The sequence below is a fragment of the Dromaius novaehollandiae genome, chromosome W, assembly GCF_036370855.1.
Source record: "Dromaius novaehollandiae isolate bDroNov1 chromosome W, bDroNov1.hap1, whole genome shotgun sequence".
Lineage (NCBI taxonomy): Eukaryota > Metazoa > Chordata > Aves > Casuariiformes > Dromaiidae > Dromaius > Dromaius novaehollandiae.
In genome coordinates, this window is record NC_088130.1 from 28,437,647 (window position 1) to 28,460,777 (window position 23,131).

The 23,131-nt window shown below is 41.5% G+C and overlaps 1 protein-coding gene across 1 annotated transcript in view; it reads right to left on the reverse strand.

Annotated features, from left to right (window-relative positions):
* LOC112985811 (small conductance calcium-activated potassium channel protein 2) overlaps nt 1-20,564 on the reverse strand; it is a 300,767-nt gene extending 280,203 nt beyond the window's left edge. Inside the window, exons 1-4 of the mRNA XM_064500467.1 lie at nt 20,487-20,564; nt 19,502-19,583; nt 9,117-9,234; nt 1,764-1,832 (exon numbers count right to left, since the gene is read on the reverse strand). The gene's annotated coding sequence lies outside the window, so the exon portion shown is untranslated. The remainder of the gene's footprint in view (nt 1-1,763; nt 1,833-9,116; nt 9,235-19,501; nt 19,584-20,486) is intronic.
* Between the last annotated feature and the right edge of the window lie 2,567 nt (nt 20,565-23,131).

Genomic DNA, 23,131 nt, shown 5'->3' on the forward strand with positions numbered 1-23,131 from the left:
AATCATTTAATCTATGATATAATTAACACCAATTGCATTCTTCATTTAGCACTTTCATGTTTCAGCTTTTAGCAGAAGCCTTCTTGTTTTGTTATGTGATGTTCAGTATACAAAAATGAAACACTTTACTCAGTACTGCATCTTAAATTTTTCATTCTGTTTCTGCTTTTCTCTTTCTTAGCTATAAGCCTGAGTCAAAGCACCCCACTAAAACACACCCCAAAATTCTGAATCAGCACTGTGATTCCAGTTGATCTAATTTTAATTTAATTTTAATTTTCCAGTTGGTTTAATTACAGACTAAGTTACCATCTAGGGTAACCTTTAAACATTGGGCTGTTCAAAAAGAGCTACAATTTGTAATATCTGTTCATCTGCAACACCATGTAAGTCTTAAAAATCAAGAAAAGTTCTTGGTACTAGGTGTTCCATTACAAACTCCTCAAACAAGTCAGAGAATAATTAAATAACTATAGCAGGATCTCATTTGTTCTCAAACCAACCACTTGAATTCAAAATTGCATTAATTTCAGTAGGAGTTTTGTCAGGGTAGTAGTTGTAGTACAGGGACTTTACTGCATGTTTTTACTTAGTTTACTCTTTATGTCTGAAGAAAGTCTCTTACTAGCAACAAGCATGTCCAAAACCTGTAGCAGGATGTCTCATATGCAAAAAGAAATATACAACTCAGCAACATGGACTGAAAACAAAACACAACTGCAGAAATTTCTACATCATTGAATAAACAGATACTACATATTTAATATTTGCACACTAAAAGGTTTATTTTCCTAAATAATGGAATAACTCAAAGGTCAATAGTTAACAAGACAAAAGTGAGCATCTTCCACAGAAAGTGAGGAATTCCTAAATAGACAAACACTGAGATGGTTCTCCAGTGCCCTGTACTCTTGTCCCATGAGCAGATGTACATAGGGAGAGGCAATCCATTACCAAATCACAATAGCAAATGCTCAGCTTCATTTTGTGCAAGAACATTTTACAGAAGGTTTAACAGAGGCCTATCAGATAATGGTGGAGCATTTAACTGTTACTTGCAAAAACATGCAAAGATTCAAATACATTAACTCTGATGCACCAAGTACTCTAGATAGAATAAATACATAAAGCCTGATCCTCATCTCCAATGACTTTTAAACATATAAATGCTTCTAGCTCAGTGGAACTATTCCCTATTTACATTAGATGAGATCAGAGCCACTCACAGTAGAATACAAAAATATATTTGGTGTGTCGTATTTTTTCAACTCAAACAAGGCCAACAGCTTTATTCTTTCTTCAGTATTTGCTTTAGCTCTTACTAACAAAAGTCAGACTATTAGTCAGGATTAATTATTTTCTAACTAAAGAAATTTAGAAAAAGAGGGGTAGTGAATTGTCAAGGATGGGATCTACAAAGGATACAAATTTTCAAAAAGGGCAAGGTGCTTTTCATTTCTTGGAAATCTCCACTTTCAGAAGCTTGTTTATGCAAGCAACTTTTTCACAGGCAAAAGAATAACAGCTGAGGCCAAGTACTAAGATGCAGTGAGCAAGCAACTTTTATTTGTCCCAAATGGCAATTGATAGCTTAGTGTTTATGATCAAAGCTACGCCTTCATTAAGGAAAAATAGCTTAGAAAACTGTAAAGGAAGAGACAATGATTTCATGAGCAAGAAAACCCAGGCAAACCTATATGTTCATGGAACTCTGTTCACTGAATTCTGCAAGATTCAATGTATGGATTTAGGAATCCACTCACCTACGTTTCTTCAGGTGATCAGAGTCTAACACTTCTCCTCTTGCACAAGGATGTAGATTGTCTGCAGCTCTATTACAAAAACAGAACATCAAAGACAGGAGTTAGTCGTGGTTAAATGTTCAGTTTAGAGAGGACTAAAAAATATGAGCAGGAAAAAAATCATTATTTTTTCAAAACTTGGAAAATGTAAAAGAAAAAACTTTCAAAAAAAAAACTTCAAAGTGTTGTAAAAACCATGCCCATCCTGAAAAAGCTGCAAAACTGCTCAAGATGACAGCTTGGTCTGGGTCAGAATCCAAATAAAATGCTAGGAGTTGGGAACTCCTTGGTGCTCAGCCTGAGCACCTCTCACTGGGAGAATCATGATTCTCAAGCTTGCTGGACCTAAACTTGTATTGTGGTAGGCAGAAATATTAGCACTCAGAGAACTGAAAGCAACACAGCTGTGAGAGCATGGTGCTGCACCCAAGCAAATTTGCTTGGCTGAGATACAGGGCCCAGCTCTGGGCTAACATGGCTGGTCTACTGATTCCAGAAGAAGCTTGGTCAAGGCAGCTCTGCCTTGCATCCTACCACATGGGTATAAGATTCTTCATCTATAAAAATAAACATATTATTGTACAGCTATCCTCCTAACAGTTCTGTGAGGACTGATATTTATATTGCTCTAAATAAATATTTTGTATTATTTATAGAGATACTTGTTCGTTCTGGATGTTTAAAATCAGAGCCAAATTCTGCATGGTACTCACTGTCTTTTTGATTCTCTCACCATTCATTTGGATCCTACTACTTTGTCTGTGCTATGCCCCAGCGAGGGAGTAGCAGCTCCAGAAAGGAGGATTTGATAAATCTTAAAGCAATTTCAAAATAAAACAAAGAAACCCACCTAGCAGAGATGAATCCAGAAGGCTTGGGGTAGTTTTGAAATTCAGCCAAACTGATTTTACAACCAACTCAGGCTATGAACATATGGACAGAGAGGAGACGTTCAAAGCATAAATCTGGAGCATATTGAGCAGTTGGAGCTACATGCAAAGGAGCACACTGTGAATTTGAAACCTTAGGGAACGAGCAAGCTGTACCTTCGAAATGCAAGCATCTGAAAACATGATGCATTTAGTCCCACTATATCCAGGGGTAAGTTTGTCACTTTTAGGACAGAGCTAACTTGGATTTTAAAAAGCATAGCACACATTCACTGCTTTTTTAAGATAGCCCAAGCATATATGTATCCACAGTCCCAGTTAGCAGTGCAAAGTAGATAACTGACTGATGTAAGGCTACCAGAGTGCTTAGCTTTAACAAAGCTTTATTAGTTATAGTTTAATGTGTCACAACTAACCAGCTCATCATAAATAGTATATTAGACATTCAGGTGTAATTCTGCACAAGCTGCCAACAATCATAAACTAGGAGCCAACAGTCATAAACCAGGAGCCAACAGTCATAAACCAGGAGCTTTCACAGTCCACTTGTTGCACATGCATTATGAACCAGGCAACTCTGAATTACTCAGTTATTCAATTATTCACTGATGTATACTGATGACTCGGCCTTGTGCCCACAATCCAGTCTGTGGCACAGCGCCAGCAACAGAGATATATGTAGATCTCTAGATCACCCCCAATTTGCCTTCTGCTCTTCAAAGCTGTCCCTGCTGTCTACTGGCAAAAATTTACAAGTTTTCTAAACTTACAAACATATTACATACGTTCTTTCAGCCTAATTTAAAAAAAATGTTACATTATCTATATTTTCACTTTATCTGGGTCGTATCAATGCTTCTCTCCCACAAATACTCTGAAAAATTGTAAAGAGACCATACCATTTCTTAGTTGCATGACTGCATTTTACTTCTGCACTAAATTTCTCCCTGATCCAGCACCGTGCGTGAATGAAGCAGGGTTGCATAGTGATGGGATTCCTGTCTATAATGCACTTTTTCTCCTACACAAACTGGAAGTTGCACAGGAAAGCATGGGAGGAGCTAGCTTGCAGATGTCATTACAACACCACTCTTCATCACACCTGAAAGGTCGTGGCAGTTGCAAGAGGTCCCCAGCGACTGGAAAAAGGCTAACAGCACACCCGTCTTCAGAGAAAAAAAAAAAGAGGAGGGAAAAAGGCAAAAAGATGGATCTGGGGAGCTACTGGCCAGTCAATCTAATCTCAGTCTCTCAAAAGACTGTGAAGTGTTACTTTCTTTGGTAGGTTTCTGCAGCTATTTCCAGACTCATGAAAGACAAGAAGGTGACAGGGAATAACCATCCTGGATTTACCAAGAGCAAATCATGCTTGACCAGGCTCACTGCCTCCGACGAGATGACTGGCTCTGTCAATGAAGGGAGAGCAGTCGATATAAACGATGTCCTGACCTAATAGCTAATAAGGATGAGCAGGCTACAAGGTAAGTGAAACCTGGGCTGGACATTGAAGTGAAAGGGTCAAAGCCTGTTTAACAGATACACCAACAGTTATTCTAACTCAAAGTCCAACAGTTACAAGAAGAGTTCCTCAGGAGTTCATAAAGGTGCCAATACCATTTAACATCTTGATCAATGACCTGGACAGTGGGACAGGGTGCACCCAAAGCGTGTGAATGACTCTACATGGCAGTGGTTAATAAGCTGAAGGGAAGGGTTACATGACAGGAATACCACAAAGTTCAACAAAGATAAATACAAAACCTTGTGCCTTAGATGGAAGACTTCCATGCATCACTACGGGGTCAGCACCTGTCTGGGGAGAAGCTTTGCAGAGAAAAACCTGGGAGTCCTGGCAGACAAGAAGTTAAACATGTCAGTAGTGTGCCCTTGCAGCAGTGAAGCCCTACTGCATACTGCCCTGCATTAACAAGAGTGTAGCCAGTAGGCTGTCAGCAGAGATCATTCCTCTCTCTGTGGCACTCACAAGGCCAGATGTGGAGTACTGTGCCAAATTTAGGAGCCCTCAGTACATGAGAGAGATCAACAAACTTGAGAGAGTCCAGCAGAGGGCCACTAAGGTGCTCAGGGTCCTGGAGCCCATCATGTGTGAGGAGAGACTGAAGAATTGGGCTTTTCTAGCCTGGAGGAGAGAAAGCTAAGAGAGGATTGTCTTCCGCTACCTAAAATGGGGTTATAGGGAAAGAGAGAGATTCTTCTCATAGGGACACAGTAAAAGGAAAACAGGCAATGGTCACAAGTCACAAGAAAGAAAACTCCAGTTGGAAATGAGGAAAAATTCTTTACCATAACAGCAATTAAGCACTGGAACAGATTGTCCACAGATGTTTTGGTATCTCCATCTTTGGAGATTTTCCAAACTAAACTGGACAAGGTCTTGAGTAACCCGGTCTAAGTTTGATGTTAACCCTGCTCTGAGCTGGAGGTTGGACTACATGACTTCCAGAGGTCTCTTCCTACCTAAATTCTTCTATGATTCTGTGAACAAGAAAGATGGTATCAGGAAGAGAAACATAAAAACAATGGTATGGTGCCCATGAAAATTAGATTTAAAATTAGGAAGTGAGATTCTAATTATAAAATTAGAAGATTAGAAAACCTCTTCCTCTCTCTGTCATGGGGTTTCTACAAGGTGTTAGGCAAGTACATAAGCCATTTATTGCAAAGTTGATCACTTATTGTGAGCTTTTAATTTTGCAGAGGCATCATTACTTTGATGCTTGATCTAAAGAAGCACCAAGTAATCAGTCTGCAATTGAGGCAATACTTTTTGCGTTTTACGATATATTAAGTGTTACACAATGCTAAGTTCTCTAAAAAACATATCAGGTGTCTCAGTTACTGAAGACCAACTTTCACCTCTCTGTGCCTCAGTTTTATAAAATGGGGATGATAATGTCCTCTCATCCTAGGGATTTTGAGAAGATTAATTAATGTTCATGATGCAATCAAGTACTGTGAAGATGTACATCATGTGTCTTTAAACCAGCATTTGAATATTGTTCAATAATTAAAGCATAAGTAACATACTCTGCAAAAAGGAAAGAAAAAATACTGAATAGCTGTTCATGAAGTAAGCACCATCCATCCCGTGCACCAGATAAAGGCCTGAGAAAAGGAAGAAAAACAGAAGACAGAATGTACCCCTATAATCAAATACACCCTCACAACTCAAGACCATGAGAAAAAGAGTGTAGGAACGAAAGGTGTAAAGCCAACCTTGATCCAGCTATTTCCTAACTTTTGAGCACCTGAATTTGCAACATTGATAATATTCTTTCAGTGCAGTAGGAAATATAAATTTAGAACCCAACTGGCAAGAAACAACTAATTAGGCCATGGCAGTCTAATCAGTGGGATTATGTTGCTGAATGAGATTCGGTCCACGTGCAGTAGATGCTAACATGCTCCTCAACATTCACACAAGAGAATAAGCATTCCTGATACAGAGTTAGACTTTTTCATCTAAGGTCAGTTCAGGCTTATCAAACCCAACTTTCATATCAGATCTCACAATGCCTTTCCACTTCACATTTTTGATTACAGAGAATCTTATAAATGCAGGTTGTACTCACCTTGATGACAGGGCCAAATGCCAATGCTCTGCCATAGATAAGGAAAGATAAAAAGTAAATTTTATTTCCTGCCAATGTATTTTTCACTGGGCTTTTGATCTTACTGTCAAATAATGATAACACCCTGCATTCTATTATGTCATTTTACCTGTGTTTTCCTGACTGATTGAGCACAACAATTACAGACCACTGTACAAGACAAGCCTAAATAAACAGACCACTGTAAAGAAAAATGCAAATTTATTTCATAATAAAGAAATCAATGTTCTAAAAAAAGGAAGCAGACCATGGAAAACAGAAAAGAAAAGAAATTAACTCAGGTAAGACTTCTACATTAGAGACGGGAAATTCAGGAAACTTTCTTTTTTTCTTTTTTGTTTTTTTTTTGCATAAAGATACTTTCCTTCCTTCCTTTAGGATAGCTTCTTAACAACCTCTCCTTTTTTTTTTTTTCCCTTATGGAACTGCCACAGCAAGAAGGACTTGCTTATAGCACAGAAGGATATTTTTCACCTCAAGACCTAGTTTTCAGGCAGCTAGAACGTTCAGTCCAAAAGGCCCTGTCTGAGAAAGTATTTCTCTATGACTTTTAATATCCCAAAAGCAAAAGTATATTGAAAGAGAGGACATCACTTCACTCAAGCAATCTTCTTATATCTAATCCATAAGTAAAGTTTTCTATCTCTGGGTTAAGACTATTTCTGCCCTTACTATTACTGTGCCCAATAATAATGGTTGAGAATACCTATTTGTGTGCAGTCAGACATCTTATGCCTGCAGGAGAACTCACAAGGCCACTCAATCCTATTGCAAGTAGCCTTTCGCTCCTTGAGAATTTGCTTTGAGTTGTATGTAAGAATCATCCAAACAACATTAAGCCAGAGAGGAAGAAGGAGAAATAATATGGTGTATATTTTTAATTTAGCAAGGCCTCCTACACCACAGTCTCCTCATCACCAAATTAGTGAGATACAGGCTGGATGGCAAAGTGGGTGAAAAACTGGCTGTATCGCCAGGCTGAAAGAGTTGAGATCAATAGTCCAGCTGGTGGCCACTAACTAGTGGCATCAAAACAGAGACCAATATTGTTTAATGTCTTCATTAACAACCTGGATGACAGGACAGACTGCACTCTCAGCAAATGCGTGGACAACAGCAAACTGGGGGGAGTGGTCAATACACTGGAGAGCAGGGCTGCTATTCAGAGGAACCTGGACAGGTTGGAGAAATGGGCAAACAGGAACCTCATGAAGCTCAAAAAAAGCACATGCAAAATCTTGCATTTGGGATGGACTAAACCCATGCAACAGGACAGGCTGAAGTCTGACTGGTTAGGAAGCAGCTCTGCAGAAAAGGATGTAGGAGTCCTGGAGGACAAGAAGTTGAACATGAGCCAGCATTGTGCCCTTGCAGCAATTCTTTGTGGCCAACCTCATCCTGGGCTGTATTAGCAAAACTATAGCCCGCAGGTACAGGGCAGTGGTCCTCCTCCTCTATTTGGCACTTGTAAGACTGCATCTGGAGTGCAGTGTCCAGGTTGAGGGTCCCTAGTACAAGAAGGACATGGACATACTGGAGTGAGGCCAGTGGAGGGCCACCAAACCGGTCAGGTGGCTGGAGCACAGTCTACAAGAAAAGCCTGAGGGTTTGTTCAGCTTGCAGAGACCTATTCACAGCTGTTTACAGCTACCTGACTAAAGGGTACAGGGAAGACAGAGTGAAACTCTTCTTGAAGGTGCACAACAGTAAGAGGCAAGGCAATGGACACAAGCTGGGACATGGGAAATTCTGATTAGATAGAAGGAAAACCTTTTTCACCACGAGGGAGGTCCAGTACTGGCACAGGAGCCAACAGAGGCTCTGAGTCTCCATTCCTGGAGGCATTCAAGACTTGACTGGCTGCAGCCTAGAGAAACCTGATCTGATCAGACCTGCTCTGAGCAGAGAGTTGGACTAGATGACCTCCAAGCGTCCCTCCCAACCTAAATTATTCTGTGATTCAGTGTACGCAGATGAAAAAACAGCAAATTGTCCCTGAACAGTGGGCACCTACCGAGGACAGACATGAAAGAGAACTGAACCATTCTATCTCTAGTCCAGTTCTCCACTGAAGCTAGCAGTTGAACAGAGGGAGGGAGGTAGCTGACACAGAAAGTCCTTTTTCTTTAGATAGATAACAGGTGCCTTACAATTGTTACACAAAAGGCTGAGTTCACCTGACCCTTAAAGCCAGAAATAAAGATAAGATGCCTTACAGAAGAGTCAAAATTTGGACTGCCCACAGAACATGTTTTCTCTCCATCAGCGTTAGGGGACACGGCTTCTGCTGCTGTGGGCAACATTTATCCTCTGTGTCAGAGAAAAGGGAAAAAATAATAGAGCAGTCTTTCGTAAAACTTAAAAGTTTTAAAAACACTTCCATACTTCACTGCATTGGCTAACACATGACAAACCTTTTCTAGTGCACATTTCAATGACAAAACACCTCTATGAAGTTCATCTGACATTCGGAGATACCTAGATATTAACAAACATCTTATCTTATAAAATGTGAATTGATCCAAGCTTCCCGAGTCTTAAAATGTAATACAACAAAATACAATACAATCAACTTCAGAAAAACACTTTGAGTCTTGAGCAAATTATTTTCCCTGCCTCTAAGTAATAACTGTAACTTTTATCTCCAGTGAGGCCCTCTGTAGTGATGATTAATGTACTCTAAAGAAGGCAGTGTTCTAAAACAAATGCGTGAGGAAAAAAAATATATATATATATATGCATCTTTAAATACACAAGCGGTGCAAATGACCTCCTGTTTATCTATCACTTACTTTTCAGTGCTTTCTCATCCTGCCATCCTGAATAAATTCAGAGCAAACTTTTCCTGCCAATTCACAGCCCATCATTTAGTTAAGTCAGCTCTGGGACCAGCAGAGACTTTCCTTATAGCTAGAAGAAAGAAAAAAAAACACATTCAGTAAAATAACCTTGCCAGCTAAACCACAGTTTCAACATGGATTAGACTGAATCACGCCTTGCAGGCACAGCCCTGCATGAGGACTGGTTGGGGGATGTGTGGTCCCAGCTACAGCACTTGACGCCATGTCCTGGAGAAGCAGATGTTTCCCACAAAGCGTGCACTGTTGCATACTCACTCCCTGCCCAAACACTGCACAGGAAGGCCATTTCCACCCACTCCCTGCTCCTCTCTCTGCCTCCACAATCATAGGGTACCTCTCTTCCCAATCCCAAATCTTTCTATCATTTAGTTTGATCCTGTCTTGGTAGCAAGATATATCACTCAAGCATCTTGAAAGAGGATTTATCTTACAACTCCAGAGCATTCATTCACCTTGGATGGTATCTAGTCTCCAAGAGAGTGTTTGCATTCCTATTCGTAACCACTATCACCTTTACTATACTGTATTATCCCAGCTGTGCATGGGAGAGTTAAACAGGAATCCCAGAAACTATCCTGAAACATGAGAATCGATTTTAGTCCTAAGGAAAAGCTGTCAGGAGCAACAGATGCAATCCTGCTCTCTTAGTAAACTTTACAGTAAGGGAATGACTATGGAATTCACTGGTTTAAGAGCATGAAATACCAAAGCCAGCATGGATCAACATTTTCTTCAATCTGCTGCTTTCCTTCTCAGTCCCATATGCACAAACCAAAACATCTCTGATTAAAGAGGCTGATTAAGAGCATCGCTGATTAAAAAGCCTCCAAGCTGCAATGAGCCATTGATAAGTTCTTTCAGCTGCATCTTTTCTCCCTCACCATCTTATCTGAAGGCTGAACCTGATTCCTAATTGAATTGCCAGTGTTCGGACACAATCGTTATGCCTTTCTCAGCAAGGCTGAAAAAGCCTGTCATCAGCTACTGCAACATGCAAAGGAACCATAACAATGGGCAAGTCACCTTTCTACCTACAAACCTACAGTTTGCAAACAGTTAACCTCACCTTGCAAATTTTTCTTCCAGCCTCTGAATTTTTGGCAGTTTTTTCTGAAGTCCTTGCAGGACTGTTTTCTTCTTGAAGTACAGACACCAGAACCAGACAAAGTGTTTTTTACAGAACTCTCACAATTTTTGTACTTAAAGACAAGAATCTTGCTCAACCTCTACTTGATATTGCTTTTTTAAGATATGCCTTCTTTAAGTTAGACCCTTCTAGGCTGAATGTCTCCTGCCTCACACATATAACTTGTATTCTCCATATCTATACAATTTGTGTTTGTTCACATTAAAATATGTCTTCATGTCCTGCAATTATTTAACCAGCTACCTTGGATTACCCATGTACCCATATCTGACCTGTCTTTCTAGCTGTTTACCCACCAGTGCCATCAGTCTTGATATTGTCTACATATTTTACCAACAACAAGTGTCCAATAAAAAAATGACTTATTAGACCCAGAACTAATGCCTAGAAGACTCTGCTAAAAATGAGCTACCTCACTTGTCTCTATCCATTAACAATTACATTGTGGTTGATCAGTCAGCCAGTTTTAAATACATCTAATCTATTAAGTGTTAGTTTCCAAATACTGAAAGATTTTAAAATCAAGATGTTTCCCCATAGTAGGTCAATGGTTTTGATGAATCCCCTGTACATAGAGCTGTCTTTCTAAAATCAAACCTATGTAATCAAGTTAAAAAAAAAAGTTACCTGCTATGACACCAAGCTCCCTGACACCAGTTGTTTTAAACCACTACATCTTTTTGACAGAGTCCAAATAAATGGTTCCATTACATCTTTCAAGCGCAGCTTCAGACAAATCTGCACGCAATTCTTCAGCCATTCCTGTTGTATTTTTTAAAAACTAGAGACTCCATTAACAGTCTATGAAATCCTTCCCTGGTGTTAGGAGATTATCAGCATTAACGATTCAGAGAACTCCTTATCTACCGAAATTTTGGGGAAACCAAATTGGTCAGAACAGCTGATATGGAAACATTTAATTGAAATTAATTGGTTAGGGGGTGAAGCATGCAACATGCAAGGAGAGGCTAAAGGGACAGTTTCTTTGGCCTGCAGAAGAGAAAGCTAAGGGAGGATTTAATTGCTGTCTTCTGGTACCCAAATGGGGCTACAGGGAAGATAGAGCCATATGCTGGTCAGAGGGGCACACTAAAAAAAAACAAGAAACAATGGTCACAGTTGCAATAAGGGAAATTCCAACTGGAAATAAAGAAAAAAAATCCTTCCCTATGACAAGCAATGGAACTTAGCCTGTGGACTCTTCAGCCTTGGAGATTTTCAAAGCTCTGCTGGCCAAGGCCCTGAGCAACCCGATCTAGCTTTGACGTGAGTCCCACTTTGAGCAGAGGGCTGGACTACACAACCTCCTGATACCCCTTCCACCCTAAGTTATCCTATGATTTTATAACTCTAGTTCTAGCAGATGCATCTTCTCACTTTTCTTCTGTTACAGCTAGCAGAAGTTCCACTTCAATCAAGATCACCATATGTGAAAGAAACATCTCTTCTTTCATTCCAAACACAAAATGGAAATATCTGCTAATTTGTTTGCCTTGTTAAAAAAAAAAAAAAAGAAAGAAAAGAAAGAAAGAATTCTGTAATTTTGCCATCTGCATTTAACAATGACCTGTATCTGACCTAGAAGTTTAAGCAAATTAAAAAAACCCTATTATGTTTAGGAACTCTAAAGAAGTTTCTGACTATTTGAGAAGTCACCCAGGTTGAAATCACACATAACAACAGTCATTCTTCCTATATATTCCTATAAATAGATGCCTAATTAGTAATTTGTTGTTCTCAGGTGAATCTAATGATCCATAACTAGCTGTCCGCACACACCTCATCTTTAATTATATGTAATAGTATCTTCCATATAAGTAGCAATGCCCTCTTTTTTGTTTATCCATCCTAATACAACATAATTTAACTCAATTGTCCAACTAAATAAATTGTTGCTTTAAAATGTCCCTTTAATAAGAACCAATTGAGAGCCAATTTCAGTAAAACCACACTGTATTTTCTTTGATAAACTAGCATCACTAGCTCCTCTTGCTCACTGCCTATACTATTTGTGACTATTTAAAACATTATTGATTATACAGTCCTTTTTCCTTAGATTTGTCATACAAATAAATCCACAAAAAAGATTTATGTATTATGGGATGGTACCACAACAGCCTCTTTATCCCCATCCACTTTCAGGATTGATCTAATGCTCACCTTTACCTTGACCCAGGGGCTGAATTCCTTAATACTCAGGTGGAGGCTATCAGAGCATAAAAGCCCTCCTTCCTATGTCACAGATGTCCTCATATTCCCAGAAAATAAGCCCTCTTGCTGCAAAAAAACATAACCCACTGTTTGTCTCCAGTGGTTTCTGGCTCCTCCCTCTTCTTCCTTCTCTGTTGGCCTTACGTGACGGCCAGGCCACATTTTCAAAATCATTTGGCTAGTTCTCCCTTTCAGTCCCATTCCCTGCAATCTTCCAGCATCTCTGCCTGGAGTAGTACTTGATGAGGTCTCACATAGGCTGCCTCTGAAGCAGTCCTTCCTACCAACATCAGACATCTCTTCTTTCCAGGTGATTTTCTTCATTCCTGGAAGGCACAATTTGCCCTCTGCAAAATATCCTCTCCTCTCTTCTTAGTATAGAGCCCTGAGGGAGAACCTTTGTCTTTGGCCAACTCTGGAAACCCTTTTGTTTACTTGAGATCTGCCTGGTTTAATTTTGTTAATAGCTCTCCGTAAATTAGTCAGCCAATACTTTACGCTTCCACCATCACATTGATTTCAGTGGTGCAATTACCTTACTTTAAAAAGGACATTCACTGGAGCCGTACAGAGTGGACAGAGACACTCAGTATAAAACTTCAGCAAGAGAAGTGCTTCATAAAATAGAAAAACCTCAATTAGAAGAAAATTGTTGGTGCCTTTTTTCAAAGCCACCTGGAAGGTGACTTCAATACTAAAATGCATTAGATTCTCATATGCTCCGTTAATTTCAAATTAAATTGAACTTGAACAGTATGATACTACTTTTACTGCAACAACTTTAGAATATATTTCAGATGACTGAACTAAATAATACTCAAGCAGCTCTGCTCCAGATACTGTAACAATGGCTTAAATATGATGTATAGAAAGAAGTAACGTTAAAAATGTAAAGATATGCTCAAATGTCAAAACTCAACATACAGATAACCTGCAAATTGAGACAGCTTGAAATAAAGTTTCAAAATATTGCAGAGAAGATTCATATCTTCTGGAGTACTACAGCTAAAGTAAAAGGAAAGTGAAAGAGTTACTATATCTTATTTTTTACATGTTCAAAAGGGTCTAAAGTACCAATTATTTGCTTGTTTTAAATAGCATGGTAAAAACATACCACTTTTTCCATTCAGAAAAACAAGCAATGACAATTTATATTATATGCTGTTCACAGTGATGTGCAAAGAACCCAATCCCATGACTGGGAGCTTTCGCAGTCATTAATTGAGGAAGCAAAGGTGGTGAATTTTAGAATGATCTTTTTTCCAAAAAAAGATATTTTTGTGAAGACTAGAAAAATCTCTTCTGGAACATTAGAATAAGCTTAGGCTTGATGTTGCCTTTACTCCTGGGGCACAGAGCCAGTCCCAACAATATTCGAGGGGAAAGCAGGAGGGTGTAAGCAAGGGCCTAAGGAGAAAGGACCTACCCAGCACCTCTGCAGCCTTTCTTCCCACATCAATCACCTTCTCATTTCCCGGACAAACACTACTCATTCCTTGCATCCCCCAGCTTGATGGCACATCACTAAAGCAGTGGAGAGCTTGGGCCAGAGTCAGGCTCCTCCTGACAGGAGCAGGAAAGAACAGACCAAGTGAGGGAGCCTGGGGACATGCCCAGATTTAAAAGCTAGTGGCTTCTGCTGACAGGAATGGGACAGAAAGAGGCATGACGGTGTCTTGGGTCACACAGGTATTCACCAAACCCTTCCTTGGCTTTGGGAGCAGAAGTCTCTGCCAGCAGAGATCACCTCTTCAGGCAGCACATGCTGCTCTTCCCCACCTCATCCAGCACAGAGAAAGCAGATGTCAGGCCCATGGCTACACCAGGCAATCTACCACCCTGGGCAACTGCCTGCTTTCACTGCAAAAAACATCGTACCATCTCTAAAGTTAATAGCTTTCTCTCCACTTCCAAAATAAAATAAAAGGAAGTAAAACAGAAGGAAAAAAACAAAAGCCCAGACACAAGACCTTAAGTCCTAACATTAAAACCAAACTAGAAGGCAAACTAAGAAAAAAAAGGATCAAGTGACCTTCATATATCATAACGATTTTTTTTCCTTCTCAGTAGATAGTCTTTAAAAATAGAATATGTGAGAATGTTTAGCACTTTAATGGATAGCTGCTATATAAACCAGGAAGCAAGTCAGCTCTAACAGGCTAAACAATTAACCTTGAAGAACATTTCATGCTTCCAAGCATAGGCAAATTAACGTCTCTTCTTGCTTTTGATGAAAATGTATATACAATGTCATTATTTTGACATAAAGCTTATCCCCAAATCAAGAATTCAAACTCTTACTGTTGTACATGACTGTATCTGAAAGCAGAAGGACTTCCTTGTGAAGTGTGACAACATGTGAAGCCTTACAGGTTTAAGTTTAGTTTAAATTAAGTTCAGATCCCGAATGACAGATTGTTACAACTGTTACCATTTTAAGGTGCTGCGCTATTTATATCTGAATTCTGGCCCCTGTTTTGAAAATTTTCAGAAGAGAAATCTGAGTTTCTTACTGTGTGTGGGAATGAACTGAACGCTAATTCAGTAGGTTTTTTTGAAATGATGGAGAGGTTTGGATCTGAGTTCCCTTATGCGCCTGCATGAAGTTATCTAGAGTTGGACTGCATCCAAATTTCATCCGTCCTAAAATCTGTATTCTATTATTACAGTTATAAGTTATAAGAAGTCCACACTATAAACTGGAATTACAATTTAGCAGTAAAAACAGTCAACAAACCTTCATCAGTGCGGCAAGTGGAACAGAAGACAGAACGTTGCCTAGTTTTTATAAGAAGCACAACTCCATGTGCACAAAAATGTCTTATTCCTAAATTTACCTTCCAACTTCCAGAAGTAACCATTTCCAGACTTCTTTGCCCTCTTCTGACTTGTTCATAATTGTTCCCCTCTTCCCAAGATCATCAATCTTGCAGACACCACGACTGTTTCATGACAACAGCTTTTAGTACATATTACATTAGTCTCACAGTAATAAATTTTGGATAAATAATTAATTCCCTTCATTTAGGTTGTCTTCTATTATACATAGGCCTCAGTTTTCTGAGATATGGGCCATTCAGGGTAAGAGTTAAATCCAACCTCGTGCCATCCATGTTAAGAACTAAGAATGCAAGACCATTTAAAAATGAATATTCCAAGAGTATTTTACATATGGGGCCATGGCCAACTATTAGACCTTGACAAAACAAATAGGTGAAAAAGTTATCTTTCCTAGATTGCTTACTCATACTTTATGGAGTTCTTTCCAAATAAATATAATATTTTAAAATAGAACACATGGCTTCCTCTTGGCACTCTTCCCAGTGGATTTTCCAAAGAACACGCAAACCGTGCCTGCTTTTAAACTCAATTAACAGAAATACTTTGTAGTTAAACACATCCCTTCATCCTGTATTTTTTCTCAAGTGAAATTCCAAATCAACTATAATCAGAAGTGAAGCTTCAGGCCTGAAAAATCCTCATGCATCCCTAACTTTAAGCAAATCCAAATCTTGATCTTGCTTTGATCTCTGAAGTTGACTCCTGTGGAAAGTTTGGTTCCAACCACAATTTCTAGACATTTGCAAATATGCATGCATGTCTTAATACAGAGTAAATCACTATCATCCTAGACTAGGAAGGAAAGATAAATAGTCTCAAGAAATAATTCCATCTTCACTCATCTTCAATAGTATGAAGTATAAGTTTATGTAAATTGAAAAAAAAAAAAAAAAGCTATAGCCTTTTTTTCAGATATGCTAAACCCCATAAAACATCACCAAAAGATGACCTATAAAATTAAGCCACTGTTAAACAGAGCTCTAAATTATGTAAAGGTTTGCAGCACACATTCCCTTTAAACTGGCAGGAGCTTGCACTGACAGTGAAAGACATGGCCTTTGCCTTGGCTATTCATTTCACTGCCTACACCATGGTGCTAGCACCGCGTTCCTGCAGCTGCACGCCAGATCAGATCAAGGGACTACTCCAGGTTAAAACTACTTTTGTTTTGGTCTTACATGCTAAGGTGAATTCTATATTTTCTTGCACATTAGGAAGAGTTTGGAAAAGCTAAATTTCAGGACATTTCATGGAAATAGTTTCTTAGGAGGAGCCATTCTCTCCCTATTGACTACAGTGGGAGTCTGGGGAAACCAGGCTCTCTAGGAACTGCCTCCCTAGTGCTGATTATAAAAAGACAGAGTTCTCTCTTCAGTAAAACCCCAAACTTCTCCCTATTCCCAGAGCTTTAGAGAACAGCCTTCAGCATGGGAAATACAGGGAAAGCTGTCAAATTCCCCTCGGGCCGGGAAAGGGTATCCGTTATGGAGTAGGAAGCCGGAATTAGTGCACATTGCAGCAGTAGGGTATCGGGGGAAGAGCCTGTCAGTCTGTTTGAATGTGTACCCTCTGGTTACAATCCGCTCCTAGAGACTGCTCACTCCTGAGGTAAAGGTCTTGGCTTGGGACCCTGTTTCACTTCGTGATGTCCTCCAGGAACCATCAGACCACTGTATAAATATGGGATTCAAACGGAGACAGGCTGGTTATGCTGAGGTTGGGTTTCCTTGAGCAGAGTATGTTTGTAACTCAGGTGAATGTGTTTTACTGATCCCTTCCTAGCCTGCAGCTTAGAGAACAGGAATCTCTTACAGCTCCATCAAAATGCTGTCTGCTCAAGCCAGAGCAGCTCATTTTAGCTTTGAATGTTTTCCAGTTCACTCCCCAGTGTGCTAATCAAGATGGTGGGCGTCACAGTGGCACCATCTCCAATTTCAGCTCACAGCACTGACAACGTGAATCCTTTTGCTCTGCCAAGGGAGCCCTCTTGATACATTCTCTCTCAGATACATCCAAACCAGAAACATTCACTTGGGTGGGGGGTGCAAAATGCCACTGCTTTTATTCTAACGCAGCTAGCAGTCTCCAGGCAGCTTCCCAGAAGCTGCATTGCAGCAATGCCTTCTCATCAGCTTGCAGTACACACGGACAAGTGTGATGAGCAAGGACTGCTATTTTTCATTGACATGCTGATCTCGCAGTGCTGTGGAGCCCAGAAAGGCATTCCTCCGCTCACTGTGGCTCTCACATTGCATATTTCTTCTGACCCCAAATTCCCACTTTCCATTCACCACAGCTTGCTTTACACAAATACGACATCCGCTCATCAGCCCCTTCCAGACCCTGTGCTCTGCAACCATAATGCCGCTTTCAGCAGAATAAAGCACAGTAGAGAGCATGTGGGATTCTCCCCATAGTGCTGGCACTGCTACGAAAAAAGTCTACACGTCATTGAAAATTATCACCACCAATAAACAACAAATAAATAAATAATAAAAAGGAATACCAGAAGGAGAAGGCTACTAAGTTAAAAAACAGCTATTCATTGCAGTTTTAAAGAGTGAATTGGAAGGAAAAACAAAAACAAGAAATACAAGAAATGTATGAGGCAGAAATTAGAATGCCTTATCCAGGAAATCCTTTATGTTCCTTCCTCGTGTGGGGAAAGCAGACATTTCTAGATGTCCTGATTAATGTTACCTTTCAAGTTCATCAGTCAACAATGCAAGATCTCCTGAACTGATTAGATTTTTCAGGACTCAAAACTGATAAACACTGACAAAACACCATCTTCAACAGCAGCATCTTTCAGCCACTGCTATAACAAAGAAATCTGTGACTAAACTGTCGTACGGCCACTTACATCCAACCACTAGATTTTAACACATTCATTCATCTTTTTCCTTCTGGCATCTCTGGTTTGGAGGAGAAAGGGTTCTGTGAAAAGTCCATGCTCTTTAAGAAGCTAGAGCCCTATGTACTGGAAGAAATTTTTATTTTTCTTTTGGAGACTTGAGGTGGAGCTATGTCATGACAGAATACACGGCAAATGCATGAAAACCGAAGGGTATTTTGCTGTTAAAGGTCAAAGCCCACAGTCTTACATAGATATCTGTGGTCAGTCCTTTGCAGGATTGTGGCTTGAAAATGAACTTTAAAAATAAAAACGAATGTGTATAAGTAGAACATTACTAGATAAAAAACCTCTAAAGGAAAGGGAGAAAGTGTCAGGACAGCAAGTAAAAGTGGGGGAGGAGGCGAGGTGAAGGGGTGTTTCCTGAAGAGAAAAAGATTAAAAACACTACATTATCTGTGGATCAAATGTCGGCTCCTGGCTGGAACAAAACAAGAAGATTCATGCTCCAACTACAACCTTTCAGCACACCTCTGAGTAGATGGCTGAAAAAAACAAAAGCATTCCTAAGTTCTTTAATATTTATATTATATTTGAAGAAAATGTTGACATGCTGTTAAAGTATTAGCTTGTTAAGATTCAACCTTACAGCATCTCCATATTACTATTCTCATTAAAAAGACAAAGAAATAGACATAGATGGAAATAAATGATTTATCAAGATGACATAATGCCAATGACAAAGCCAGCATTAGACATCCTATTAGCTCTAGATTCAATGCATTTGGCATACGAACCAAAAACATTAGAGCATTTACCTCTTCCATCAGTTGACCCAGTAATTTGAACATCATACCTTGAAATCAATCCTCTCATTCCACTCTCTTTGAAAAATGACAGCCATAAACATACATTTCCAAAAAGTCCCCAATACAGTTAAATTTCAAGTAGTAAGAATAGTGCTCTGCCCTTGAGAGGAAGTAAAAAGCAGTTCATAGCACTGCAGCTTTTTTTTTTCTTTTTGGTATGAAAACACACTGCACAATACATTTTCTGTATGAGCAAGGAGCAATTGTAAGACTAAATTTTCATGTCAGGGTTTTGCTGCCAAAAGGGCTCTTAAATTAAGGGTGCTACCAGAGATTTGCACAAAGGAATTCCAGCCCTGTAATTAGGGATTGCCCAGGTTTTCTGGAGGCAATGTGCAACAGTTCACAGCGATGCTGGGGTATGGAGGGTTAAAAGCAAACAGAGAAAGCGCACCTCACTCAGCAAGCTCCTGATCAGGACTTTTGATTCCATGAGTTCTTGCAGGGCAAATAAGTTCCACGCAGCCATCCCCCTCCTGAGAGACAGAGAATTTAAAGTTCAGGAATCGCATATGGCATCATCGCTTTGCACACAGGCATGAGGAAACAGGATCCCTAGCTGAAGAAATCTGCAACCCACAAAGTTGTCAGGGCAAGGAAAATTTGCTAGTGTCAACAAAGCAACGCAATCGGCCAACGCACGTAAAATAACAGCACAGGAGTATGCCCGTGCCGCCCCAGCATACCTGCTGGTTTTCCTTGTCCTGCCTACTCCAGGAAACATGAAAAAAAAATTTTAAAAAGGCAAGCAGGATGAGCCAAGCTAAAAACTGGACACAACGGAGAGATAAGAGGCCACTGCATCACGGGGGTGGTGAAGGAAAATCAGCAGTGTGAGCAAAGCACTACTGTTCAACAGCATTTTTCTTTTTATCACAATTACTGTCAGGCGATGGCATGACATCAGCTGGTGCAAGCCTGGAGGAGGAGGAAAATGCTTTTTTGGCTATTAAATTAAAAAAAAAAAAAAGAGGTGAAAAGGGCACGGGGGGGGCAGAAGAAGGGGGCAGCCCGGGCCGGGGTGCGTGGGGGGGGGGGGGGGGGGGCGCGGCTGTCGGGCAGGCCCCGACGAAGCGGGCAGTGGGGGCCACCAAGTGGCGGGCGCGGGGCCCCCGCCTCGCCGCGCACCGGCGCGGCCGCCGGAGGAGCTCCCCGCTCCGCGTTTCGGGGGGATTTCCCCGCACCGCGCGCCTCACACCGAGGGCGTCGGCTGCCACAACCGATAACGATCCCCCCCGCCCCGGGCCGCCGAGGCGGGGCGGCGGGAGCCCACCCCCGGCGGGGGCGGCGCAATCTCGGCCGGGCGGAGCCGCCCGGGTCTGTCCCGGCCGGGCGCCACGGGGGAGGCGGGCGTCCCCGCGTCCTCACGGCGCTCCTACCTGCTGGAGGCGCAGACGTGGCGGCGCCCGGGCCGGGCCGAGAGCCGGGGGCGGGGGGTGCCCTCACCGGGCGGGGAGGGGAAGCCCGCGAAAGGCGGCGCCCGGTGTCCGCGGGCGCTGCGTCACGCCGAGGCCGGAGCCGCCCTCCCCGCCCCGGGGGCGGCTGCGGCGCCGGCCCGCTGGCGGCCGGGGGCGATGGGGGCAACCGCCGCCCCCGGGGGGGGGATCCCGGCTGGGTTTCGGTCGGGAGCGGGAGCTCCCTGTGGGGAAGCCGCCTAGCTCCTGCGGGAGCCTCGGCGTCCGGGGCCTTCAAAGGCGGTTTCCCGGCCCGGAGGCCCTGCCGGGGCAGGTGGCGGCTGCAGGCGGCCGTCGCGGCTCCGTCGGCCGCGGTGGGGAGCCCTAGGTGCTGCGGCGGTCCCCGGGGCCCGGCGCTTAGGTCTGGGGTTACTCGCGCCGCACCCATCAGCAGCTGCCTTCGTAGTTTTGAAAGCCGTTCTCCCTCCTGAGCAAGGCTGCTTCCCTTCCTGCCACGCACGAGCATGGCGAAGCAGAAGGTTTTGGCTTCCCAGGTGTATTTTTACTTGAAAAATCGTAAGGAATCGCCACATAGGGATACGCTGGGAGTCACGACTGCACGTGCGTTTCTGTAGCAACGCATGGATTTTGCAGTCGGTTCGTGTACTCGAGTCCATGACACAAAATGGAAATGGCAACTGTTATTCAATCGTGAGCAAACCAGAGCTAACCAGAAGGGTTGTTTTCTTCCCGAGTTGGATCCGCTGAGGGTATATCTACATGGTAAAATTTACGTGGTAACCTGTGAAACTCAACCCTCCCACGCATTGAGCTGTTCTGCCCAAATCTTCCCCACGACTGCAGTTAGGGCAGCAACAAGGGCACACGAGGGCTCCTGGTTGCCTCAGGGCATAGGCTGAGCTGCTTTGCAGCCGCTCAGGCTCAAATATAGGGAAACTTTCTGCAAGAGCCTTCCTCTGTCAGCTACCAGGACTAGCGCTCTGCCTATCGGTTCCCTAAAATGAGAAAATGAAAGGTTGGGATATCATTTTTCATGCATAAGGATTAATACTTCTTCCAGAATGGACTGAAAGATCAAAAAAAATTACTGTAAAGGCAACAGCCAGCTGCTGCAGTGTATTTTACCTCATTCTATAGGAAAATCTTAATTTAAGAAAACTATACCCTCTACCAGAGAACCAGAGGACTTTTCAATAGCAGCTACATGCTTTTAAAGCATACGTTCCCCCCTTCCATGTGGAACTAAAGACTTCTACCACACTATGCAACTATCCTGTGTAGTTGCAAAGAAGCACTAGAGAGAGACATTTCCTTGATGTTAATAACAAGCTTGCTATGATTTCTGTTACGTTTTTACAAAATCCTAAGAAGTTGCTGGAATGGTATTACCTAAGTATTTTTGAGTGACATCAGGAGATATATTCACATACATTTCTGGCTATGATTGCCAGAATTGGCATGAATGAATTGCTCTGAAACATGAGGCTGTTCAAAACCTCAGGGACTCGGGGCTACGTTCACTGGAGGGACGTTGGCTCAGCTTTGTCTCACTTCACTCTTAGGCACTGTGCCATTTAAGCATATGGCTGGTCAGATCTGCAGTAGAGGTGGAGCAGAAAAAAGCTTTTCCCTTTTTTAGTACGAAATTTTTAAAAACAGAGCTTGGAGATCCACCCAGGTTCAAACCTGTCTTCTCCCAGTTTATGGCAGAAAACTGAAACAAATACTCAGCTGCAGAGTTATGGATAGAGCACTCTGGAGTGCAATACCTTTCCTGTGCTTTTTTTGATTGACGAAAGCCTGAAGGTCACTTAAAGTCAATGAGTGTATGATACAGCTTACCTCTTCGCCTCTAGTAACAACAGATCAGATCTATTTTATATGTGGAAATCAACACAGATCTAATATTTTCTCTATTTTTTTATTCATACATTTTCTAATAAGCATTTAAAATATCCGTGACATTTTTGCAGTGTGTTAGTCCTTGCTTTCATTTTAGATTCTTGCTTTGTTTTATTGAGTGGTTAAAATCAACAAACATTGGATCAGCAAAAGCAGCTACTTGATGCATATCTTCTCTAGGGTTTCTAGCAACATTTGTTAAGCCTGTTTTAAAAAATGTTCCCATGGCATCTGAGTGGGCAAAACAAGCATAGTGTTCAGCTGGAGTAAACACAGCCAGATGTTGCTCTGTTTACCACCAGCAGAAGCTTAAGAGAAAAGCAGAAGTAACACTGGGTCATAGTGACACAGTTGTTCTCAGCAGGATACGTGATCCTTCTGCTTTGCATTCAGCAGGGACACTACACTTCAAGAACAGTGTGACGCAACTGGGGAGAGGTCAGAGGAGTCCAAAAAGAATGATGAGAGATTTGAATATGTGAGGAAGACGAGACTGAAATATATAATGAATTGGGTTGGTGCAGTCAAGAGACATAACAAGTTACTACATTGTATTTTATGGTATCTAACACAGTGGTTCACTTTGTTGACACTGCAGATTAAGAATGGTTGTCACATTTGGATAGGAACCATATCCACAGTAATTTAAGTCTGTCCAAATAGAGAAAAATACCACCATCGAAATCTCTAGAAGGCACTTTTGTCCC